Raw genomic sequence first — 10,739 nt, 5'->3', positions numbered from 1 at the left:
AGAGACACAGTATGGAGCGTTACTGAGAGACTCCAGATGTCATAAGAATCAGCAGAAGGAATGGATGACATGTGGCGTAAACAAAACTGGAGAGAGAGGATTCCCACATTAAACACTGGGTGGATGGGATCTGGGAAGCTCAGCAAGAAGAGACAAGAATATTGAGTGCATTAGTTATCCTGCAGAAAAACTGTTGCTTCATCACCAACTTGAGTGTGATTTACTTCCACTCAGTTGTCTTGGCCTTGACTATCACCTGCCCATAAAGATAACCTCATAGGAGGGTCTTTATGAAAAACTCACCCATTTGCTCCTAGTGTAATGCTAATAGGTTTCTGCTCTGGAAATTTTCAGGATTCTTTTAAATATTCAATCACCATAATAATTTTAGCAAGTTCCTTTCTCATATTTTTAAAATCAACTATCATTTATTTAGCACTTTGTCTTTTTTACTCATTATTTGTGAGGTATTATAGTAGATTAATTAAAGGGCAAACTCTGGGAGCCAGACAGATATGGATTATAATCTTTGCTCATTCACTTCCTAGCTTTATGACCTTGAGCATGTTACATAACCTCTCTAAATCTTAGTTACATCATTTGTAAGCTGGGGAATAATAAAAATACCTACTTCATAAAACTGTAGTGATAGTTTAATGAAATAATGTTTGTAAATCACTCAGTGCAGTGCCTGGCCCATAATTAGTGCTCAATAAATATAGACTCTTATTAAACTGATGGTGTACTTTGTGAAGTTGATTTACCTTTCCAAAGTGAGCAATGTCACTCTCTTGCTGGCAGGAATAAGCTCACCAATATATTCTCACAGTGCCTTTGTCACCTTGGCCTAAAAGTACAGTGACTGGGAGTGGGGATGAGGGGAAGTTGATTGAATTGGCCAAGAGTCCTGTATGAGACACTAAATGGGTCCAGATCTGGGATGCTCCCCCTGGTTGACACAGAAGGAATACCCCCTTACTGAAACATGCTCCCTGAAAAAGAACAAAACACAAAATAGGTTGAACCAAGAGCAATTAAGTATTGAGAGATGTGAGCCTGTGGTTACAAGTCAATTTACTAAACAGACTTACTCACTCCAGGGAGCAAAGACTGCATGTTTGCTGCGTGCTAAGTCACTTCAGTCATGTTTGACTTTTTGCAACCCTATGGACTGTGGCCCACCAGGCTCTTCTGTCCATGGGATTCTCCAGGCAAGAGTACTGGAGTGGGTTGCTGTGCCCTCCTCCAGGGGATCTTCCCCACCCAGGGATCGAACCTGCATCTTTTAAGTCTAACCTGCACTGGCAGGTGGGTTCTTTACCACTAGCACGACCTGGGAAGCAAAGACCACATGCATAGGTTCACATTAGAGTCCAGGGAACTCTACTTAATGCACTGTGGTGACCTGAATAGAAAGTCCAAAAGAGAGGCGGTATATGTACATGTATGGTTGATTCACTTTGCTGTGCAGTAGAAACTAACACAACATTGTGAAGCAACTATACTCCAATAAAAACTAAAAAAAAAAAAAAAAAAAAGGAGGAACGGTTGTCAGAACAACTCAAAACCTGTGTTGCAAAGAAGCAATAAGAATGAGAAACTTCACCTCAAGCCGTGAATGAATTGAGTATGGTTTCAGAAGGAAATCATTTGAAGAGGAAATCCCTTTAGATTTTTTTTTCCTTCCTTTAATTGTTAAATAACTGAGTCCTCAAAGAGAGAATTATATCCCCACTTTCACTTTTGTAAATATGAGACCACGAAGTGATTGTTTGTTAAATATTTACACCCTTGGACCCATGTGAGCTATCACAATCACTTCAAGCCCACAGGCCTCCATCAATTTTATGAATGTCATTAATCTTGTCTCTTAAACATCTTGGCCTTCGGCTTTTGCTCTCCTCCACCTTGCTTGTCCTTGATAAAGAGCAAGGCATGTTCAATCCCAAGGAGGGAGATGAATCTGTTCCCTTCTTATGATCAACACAAACTAGTTGTGTATACACTTTTTGGGTCAGTTTTCCTCTACATTTTCACCACTACATTTACCAAAGTGTTTGGAATTGAGGTATTTTCTCTTCCTTTTATACAAACACTTTATCTTTTAAAAAAATTTAAAGCTATATCTCAGGATTTCCTTGGACACCAAGGGATGTGCTTAAAGAGTGCTAAAAGAAAAGGTGTGCTGTGGGTTAGAATTCCGTTGTTGTTGTTTTTCAGTCACCAAGTTGTGTCCCAACTCTTTGCAACCCCATGGACTGCAGCACACCAGCCTTCCCTGTCCCTCACCATCTCCCTCAGTTTGCCCAAGTTCATGTCCATCGAGTTGGTGATGCCATCCAACCATCTCATCCTTTGTTGTCCCCTTCTCCTCCTGCCTTCAATCTTTCCCAGCATCAGGGTCTTTTCTAATGAGTCAGCTCTTCGCATCAGGTAGTCAAAGTATTGGAACTTCAGCTTCAGCATCAGTCCTTCCAATGAATATTTAGGATTGATTTCCTTTAGGATTGAGTGGTTTGATCTCCTTGCTCTCCAAAGGACTCTGACGAGTTTTCTTCAGCACCACAGTTCAAAAGCATCAGTTCTTTGTAAGAACAATAAGTTTGAACAGTGAAGGTTGGGGATGTGATCTATAAGCACGTGGAGGCTGCGGGTGGGTATTAAATAATTGCTGACAAGTTTATAGCCTTTAAACCTGAGTGACAAAAAGCATAAATTTGGAGAGTCACAATGGTTGGTTAATCTACAAGTTGTGCTTTCTGTCATTCTTGCATTTATCATCATTTGTTTATCCATTTAACCATTTATTAAGTTCCCACTATGTGCCGAGTTCTAAGGGTGAAACAATGAATAATGTAGATGCTGTACTTCATAGTACTTTATATTTTGGCTGGGACTGAAGACATGCAAATTATGCTATAAAACTAGGCAATATATATAAACAGATATAAACAAAGAGCCAACGTAAACCTAGAAAAAGGAGCAATTAATTATCAGTAGGAACTCTATAGTTTTACTTTAAGACAAGGGAAAAAGGAAAAGGACATTGAAATGATGAGATATATTCAACTGCCCTACTGTGGCCCCTGACTAGTGGCAGCCTGGGAGTCACCCCTGGAGCAATAGGGTGATCACCCATGTCATTTTGCCTGAGTCTGGCTTTGGTTTTTACTTTTTGTACTGGTGCACTTGTCCATCCAGCCCCCATTCATGTCCAAAGTGGATGACTGTTTCCCTGCTGCTATCTTGCCTCTTAGTACCAGATATCCCTCTCTCTCCTGCTCTATTCACAACAAAGACAGGAATTCTGGGCATGATCCTCTACCCAGAATCCCCAAGGTGAGAACTACCAGAGGACTGAAGAGGAGTAGTTGGAAACTGTAGGTCCAGGTTGAGGAGATGGCCTTGAACTGAGAAAAGGGCTGAGGGGATGGGCAACAGAAGTCTTTACTTTGCCCTCAAGTTTCCTACTGTGTGTTGTGCAGAACATTTATATATTAATAGTTAGTCCATGAATAAACAAGAGTTTTCTGGTCATTTATGCATAGTAAATGCTATATTAAGCAAGGATACATAGGTTTCTTTACTTTGGATTTCTTATAGCCTTGAAGGTGCTCAACTACCATGCAATCTCTGCACATGCTATATACAATGTTCTGAGTACCCAGACTTAGCTATCCAATCTTGGAGCCCTCTTTTTATGGAGCATCTTGCAGGGTAGGCACTCATTTCAGGAAGCCTCACTTTAGAACCTGAGCTCCACATGCTGTTGCCTTTGGACAAGATGGTGCTTTCTTTAATAATTCATTGGCCATCCTTTTAGTGAGACTTCCCAGGTGGTGCTAGTGGTAAAAAATTCACCTGCTGATGCAGGAGACACAAGAGACGCAGGTTCAATCCCCGGGTCAGGAAGATCCCCTGGAGAAGGGCGTCACAACCCACTCCAGTATTCTTGTCTGGAGAATCCCATGGACAGAGGAGCCTAGGCTATTGTCCACAGGGTCACAAAGAGTCAGATATTACTGAAGTGACTTAGCAAGCACATATCCTTTAGTGACGTCATAGGATTTTCAACTCAGCTTCTATGTGCTTTTGGTTGTTGTTGCTTTACTCATTTGTTTTTCTGAATGGTCACTGAGTCTTAAAAATTATTTGCATAAGGAATTCTAGACCTCTCATTTTCTACTTACGGAAATGGAAGCACAGAAATATGAAGTAAATTGTTGTTCAGTTGCTAAGTTGTGTCTGACTCTTTGTGATCCCATGGACTGCAGCAAACCAGAACTTCTCTGTCCTTCACTATCTCCCAGAGTTTGCTCAAACTGCTGTCCATTGAGTCCATGATGCCATCCAACCATGAGGTAAATAGCCCCACTTAAGAAAAACTAGACTTTTTGTCATCTTAAGTTTCCCACTGGTTCTTGTCCCATGGTCAACATACGGCAGCAGGAAACTTCTCAAGCAGGGAGTCCAGACATCTGAATCTTTATACCTTACCACTCATGTAACTCCATGAAAGCCCTAGATGTTTGGTTTTTCTTCTATATAATGAATTGTAGGATCAGTGGTGATGCCTGATTTAGTTCCAAATTTTGTATATCAGTATTACAAGTTTTCTTTGGTTTCTAGTATATAGAAAATTCTGAAACAACAAGGAGTAAGCAATTTGACTTAGAGTAAATGATATGCCATGGGTTTCCCAGGTGGCTCAGTGGTAAAAAAAAAAAAAAAAAAAAATCCTCCTGCCAGTGCAGGGGACTTGGGTTTGGTCCCTGAGTCAAGAAATTCCCCTGGAGAAGGAAATGCAACCCACTCCAGCATTCTTGCCTGGAAAATCCCATGTTCAGAGGAGCCTGGCGGGCTACAGTCCATGGGGTTGCAAAGTGTTGGCCATGACTGAATGACTGAGTACAACAACAAATGATATGTTAAGAGCAGAGATGGGATCTTGAAAACTATACTTCCAATCAGTGTCTTAGCCCACTAGCCCCTTTGGATAGTTCTCTGCCTTCATTTTTATGGTTTTTTTTTTTTTTTTTGAAGTTTTTTGAGATATAAAATAACATAAAAAATTAAGCCTGATGCCCCCTGTCAGTACCTCTCTTGTACATGGGTCTCAAATTTCACTGGGAATTGTAGACCAACACTTCATAACATCTCAGTGACCCCCAGATCTAAGAAATTCAGGTCAGAATATAATGAAAGTAGATGTGATGCTTACAAGAGGGTGGGGAGGAAATACTCAATCTATTAATGAGTAGTCCTCTTACTCCAAATCCCTCTCCCACTAAAGATCAAGTTCCAACCTTTCTTTAATATTAATGAATTACTTTGAAAATTTATATGGATAAATAAATCACTCAGAGAATCATGAAACACTGAGAACAGAAAAGTGGCAGTCTGACAAAACCAAGCTTTGCAACTGCTTTGATTTATTTTGTCTTTGTGCCTGAGGGACAACTCAGGTAATTTTCCTGTGTGAGGGTAATTATCCCAGGCTGGCCATCTTGGGAAAGGACCCCCTGGAGCTTCTGGCTGACCTTGGCCCTTTTATCTTTTAGTGCATGTCAGCTTACTGCTGGAGAGAAATCCTGTATTACAAAGAACTACTCTCTTCTTCCCCCACACTTGCTTGGGGTCACTTGGTTTGTTTCATTCTCCATAGTTTTCTCCTCACAGAAGAATTAAAAGCAGATAGTAAAAGTAAAGAATTCAAAAAATAGTGCACTCAGTTAACCTTCAAATTCTAATGCTGTGTCTTGGTCATAGCCAAGAACTAAGTCTGCCTGGATATAAGTGATGGCAGCTTTTAAACCCCCAAATGGTCATGTGTCTGATGCTTGAGGTGTAAGTGGCTAATAAAAAGTCAACTTGAATTAGTGAGAAGCAACTTCCTAATAGAGCTGACACGCAATCAAGCGGATCCGTAGAGGGGATATGAAAATGATCTTCTCTTACAGCCGAAGGGGCATTTCAAAGCCAGCTAAATGCTTTAGAGGAATTTCACAATGTTGCATCTCCCAAACACAATTTAATGCTTTTTGTAATTGGTTGGGGATGTGCCAGAGAGTTTTAAATTACCTCATTTTCTTCTTTAACATTTGATTTTGTTCTACTCACTCTTTCTTTGTAGCTCTATATTACATTAAGAAAAAAACAGGACCATGAGCATACCTGTTGTTCAGTGACTTGTTCATTTCATATAAGGGTAATAGTGAGTTTAGGTCATTTCATACAGCTCAGGGCTTAAGCAAAAACTCCCTAGGTTTGAATCCCAGTTCTTTCACTTACCAGCTGTGTGACTTTGAACAAGTTACTTTACATAGCTGTGCCTTAGTTTTATCACCTAGAAAATAAGAATAATGATAGTATATTACATATAAGGTGGCTATGAGAATTAAATGGTATAAAGTCTGACATATGTGATATATGTACACATTAGTATTTTTTCTAGTCTCTGAATAACTTTTATTTTATGTACATAACCTAATATATTCAAGCATTCTGCATCTGATTGTCATTTGAGTTGTTTCTTATTATTTTTTTTAATAGAGAATATTTTCTGTGCACGTTGGGGCTTCTAGCTCTTAAGATCCTTCTTCACTTTTTCTTATCATTTTTTCCTATAAACATTCAACTGTATTCCTTCCTTTTTCATTTCCCCATTTCACTTCATTTCACACTTTCTATCTCTGATTACATTAGGGGATGATTTTTCTACCTGAGTACAGAGTCAGAACTCAGTTCATGTATGTGTTCTTTTGAAAGATCCAATTGTCTAGAGGCTTCGAGTGTGGTCATCCATGCATTTAACTATTGCCCAGTGAACTCTCTACATTCTTTTACTCTGGCCTTGAATACATAGGTCATAAAGAGAGCACAAGTGGAAATTTTCTTAGCAGTTTCTTTTTACCATCAAATAATCTCATTCTTCATCTATTACATTTCTAGCTGACATTTCACATTAAGGGTCACTCTGCTGCTGACTTATACTACTTGACGCCTGCAACTCTTTCTTGACCACTTCTCTCTCCCCTGTGTTCTGGGAATAGGTTAAGTGAGATATAAAAGAGATGATCCTTGCCCTCAGAGGAGTTAATAGTTAACTTGGGAGGAAAGGCAGCAAACTGGACCTGACTCATCACAAGTCTGACAGAAAAACTGAAAGTGAACAAAAGAAGTAAGCTGGTGACTTTAAGTGAATTGACTTTAAGTCAATTTTCTCTTGAATTATTTTTCAAATAAAAACAGCTTCAATGAATTGGTCAGTAATAATTTTAAGTATTTTCCCCCAAGAGATAGCAAATGTTATACCTAGAAAGAATTATTGGATTAAAACATAAGTGGAAAACTAGGAAAAATAGAAACTCTAGGTGAAGTTGTACAAACATGGATTTCAATCTCTAACTCAAACTATTTGCCTTTAAGCAAGTTGTTAGACCTTTCTAAACCTCTGATTCTTCATCAGAAAATGGAAGTTGTGAAGATTAAACATAAAGAATGCAAAAGAACTCATCATAATGTTTGATACTTGATAGTGTTGATATTCACTAAAATAATTTGTTAAAATGCTAGTTTTCTACCATCATATGCACCAAGTATTTTGAAAGAAAATGAAAGTCGCTCGGTCATGTCAACTCTGCGACCCCATGGACTATATAGCCAGAATACTGAAGTGGGTAGCCTTTCCCTTCTCCAGGGGATCTTCCCAACCCAGGGATCAACCCTAGGTCTCCAGCATTGCAAATGGGTTCTTTACCAGCTGAGCCACAAGGGAAGCCCAGTAACTGTAAATGGACCTATAAACCAAAATTGCATGTTTTTGTAGCAGAAACTGTCAGTTGCTCCTTCTTCCTAGGTAAGAAGATGCCAGTTTTGTACTCAGACTCCTCCTAAGAAAGGGGGTCATGCTTAACCAAAGGAAATTATGACAATTCCTTTTCTAGTCTCCATCCTGCCTTGCCCCTGGAGTCACCTGGTGAATCAGTTCTGACTTTGATGCTTAAAGAAAAATATATTTGTGGGTGGGGTGGGGAGGGGAGTTAAGGAATATCAGAAAAGTAGGTGAAAATGTACAAAATGCATCCCTTTTCTGCCTTGAATAGTGAAGCTTGTCTTGTGACCATGAGGTAATAATCAGGATGGAAATGTTAGGGGAATCACTAACTAAAACCACCCACTCTGGTCAGGCACCACAGTAACCATTTGCATGAGTTATCTTAGGAGAGGAGATCCTGGTAAGGAACACAGAACTAACAAGCGACTACCAGGAAATATATGTCCAACTCTGCGACCCCATGGACTAGGTATATATATGTACATATATATAAACATATAGCTTCCTTGGTAGCTCAGCTGGTAAAGAATCCACCTGCAATGCAGGAGACCCTGGTTCAATTCCTGAGTCAGGAAGATCCACTGGTAGAAGGGATAGGCTACCCACTCCAGTATTCTTAGGCTTCCCAGATGTGGGAGACCTAGGTTCAATCCCTGAGTTAGGAAGATTCCATAGAGGAGGAAACAGCTACCCACTCCAGTATTCTGCCCTGGAGAATTCCATGGATTGTGTAGTCCATGAGGTCTCAGAGTTGGACATGACTGACTGACTTTCATTTTCACTTTCATATATATAAAACTTTCATATATATAAAGGAAAGATCAAAAGGAAAGAGGAGATGTCAGTCCATATGTCCTATCAACCTCCCAGAATCCTTCTTACTAGACTCCATCTTGGTTGGGTGCTGCGAGCTCCAACAAGAAGAACCCTTAGTCAGGATGATTGGCCAGAGACAACCTGGAAACTAACCCCATTACCACAAAACCTGAGTCTGTGAGCCATGTGGCAGGGCAGTTCTGGGTTCCCTTACCCTGCTGCTCTTTGACCAGATGCCCCTTCCCAATAAAGTCTCCTGCTTTGTCAGCACGTGTGTCTCCTCAGGCAATTCATTTCTAAGCATTAGACAAGAGCCCACTCCTTGGCCCTGAAAAGGGTCTGCCTTCCTGCAACAGAAAGGCTGAGGGAATTTCAAAGCCATGGGTCCTGAAGTTTTCAGCCACCAAACTGATATTGCTTGCTTCCAGATTTCTTTTATCTAAGAAAAATTATTTCTTATTCATTTAAGCCTCCGAAAAGTTGAATTTTCTATAACTTTCTTTGAAGTAATTTCTGTTAGATTGTTAAAAAGTTTGGTCTTATTTTTAAATTTGGTCTTATTATTTAATTTCTATACCACAAATTATTGTTAACTAGAAAAATTTATTCCCTCAATAGGCTTTGATTCAACACCTATCTATCTATCCATCTGGTCACTCATACACCTCTCTATCATCTATTTATTTTGAAAACTGATAAATTTCTATTGACTTAACTTGTCTTGTTTGTGGACTGTAACTATTGAATCATTTTTTCTGAGAAGTCTCACTGGATATTTCTAAAGAAATAAGACCCTCTTTGGTATTTGTGCCATTTGCTTTTCCACATGGAGTTGAATGTTTTTTTAAACTAAATTTTAAGTTGTAGGAAAGCAGAGAACATTTCAGATTTGCTCACATTTGTGTATTCAGTTCTCACTCAGGGATTAAATAGCCAAATAGACATGTAACACATATTTACTGAATCCCTAATGTGAACCCAGCATCAGCACATCAGAAAAAAATCAAAGACTTTCTCCTTAGTACCCTTTCCCTCACTTTTGCCATGTATTCTTTTCCTGCCTTGTGAAATATAATATAGTAAAGGTCTGCATGCTTTCCCAAGATCTTCCTCTTCAAGTTACTCTAAGGGATTGTCTATCAACATTCTTTTTCTCCCAATGTCCAGTGCTCAGCCAACTGTTTCAGAGAAAGGCATTTTCTTCTTTTTTTAGTGTTAATTCATTTATGATTACCCTGGATGACTTATGTCTATAAATAGACACAACAACAATAATAATCAACACCAGTTACTAGATATCATTGTAAGCATTTAAAATATGTAACTCATTTAGTAACCAAAATAACTCTATGCACTGGGTTGCTATAATTACCCTCAGGTTACAGGTAAGAAAATTGAGGCTCAAGGTTAAACCTAGGTCACATAGCTAAATATGCTGGATCTGGGTTTAAGCTACATTCTTTATCATTACACTGTTTGTGCATGCATGCTAACTCACTTCAGTTGTGTTGGACTCTCTGCAACCCTATGGACCGTCGCCCGACAGGCTCCTCTGTCTGTGGGATTCTCCAGGCAAGAATACTGGAGTGGATTGCCATTTCCTCCTTCAGGCGATGTTCCCAACCCAGGGATTGAGCCACTGTCTTTTATGTCTCCTGCATTGGCAAGAAAGTTCTTTACCATTAGTGCCACCTGGGAAGCCCACCATTACACTAGTGATTCTCAAAGTGAGACCCCCAGACTACTAGCATCCACATCACCAGAGAACTTGTAAGTGATGCAAATTATTGGATACCCTCCTAGACCAACTAATTTGAAAAATCTGGATGTGGGAGCCCAGCAACCTGTGTTTTAACCAGGCTCTCGAAGTTGTTTTGTTTGGCACAGTAAAGTTTGAAATCAATGCATTACACTCTGCTGTCTTACAAAGGGTGATTAAAACTAGCAAAATCTTATGAAAGTTCACTCGAGAAAGTAATAAACTCCCCAAACTCCAAGGAAATGAAAGTTGGGATTACTTTTAGGTAGGGACTGTCTGCCTTCCAGTTGCCTTTAATTATAGGAGATGAATGAATGAATGCTTGTA

At 39.5% G+C, this 10,739-nt stretch overlaps 1 long non-coding RNA gene across 1 annotated transcript; it reads right to left on the bottom strand.

Annotated features, from left to right (window-relative positions):
* Positions 1-1,604: 1,604 nt before the first annotated feature.
* On the bottom strand, positions 1,605-10,308 carry LOC147375938 (uncharacterized). Its single transcript, XR_015160586.1, has 3 exons — positions 10,152-10,308; positions 6,292-6,346; positions 1,605-2,695 (listed from the first exon to the last, which is right to left on the bottom strand). It is a non-coding gene; the product is annotated as an uncharacterized LOC147375938 (long non-coding RNA).
* Between the last annotated feature and the right edge of the window lie 431 nt (positions 10,309-10,739).

Source organism: Bos grunniens, chromosome 3 (genome assembly GCF_055505025.1).
Source record: "Bos grunniens cultivar Pamir isolate PY7600 chromosome 3, Bosgru_T2T1.0, whole genome shotgun sequence".
NCBI classification, from domain to species: domain Eukaryota; kingdom Metazoa; phylum Chordata; class Mammalia; order Artiodactyla; family Bovidae; genus Bos; species Bos grunniens.
Note: the sequence above shows the minus strand (reverse complement) of the source record. Positions and strands in the feature narration are given on the sequence as shown.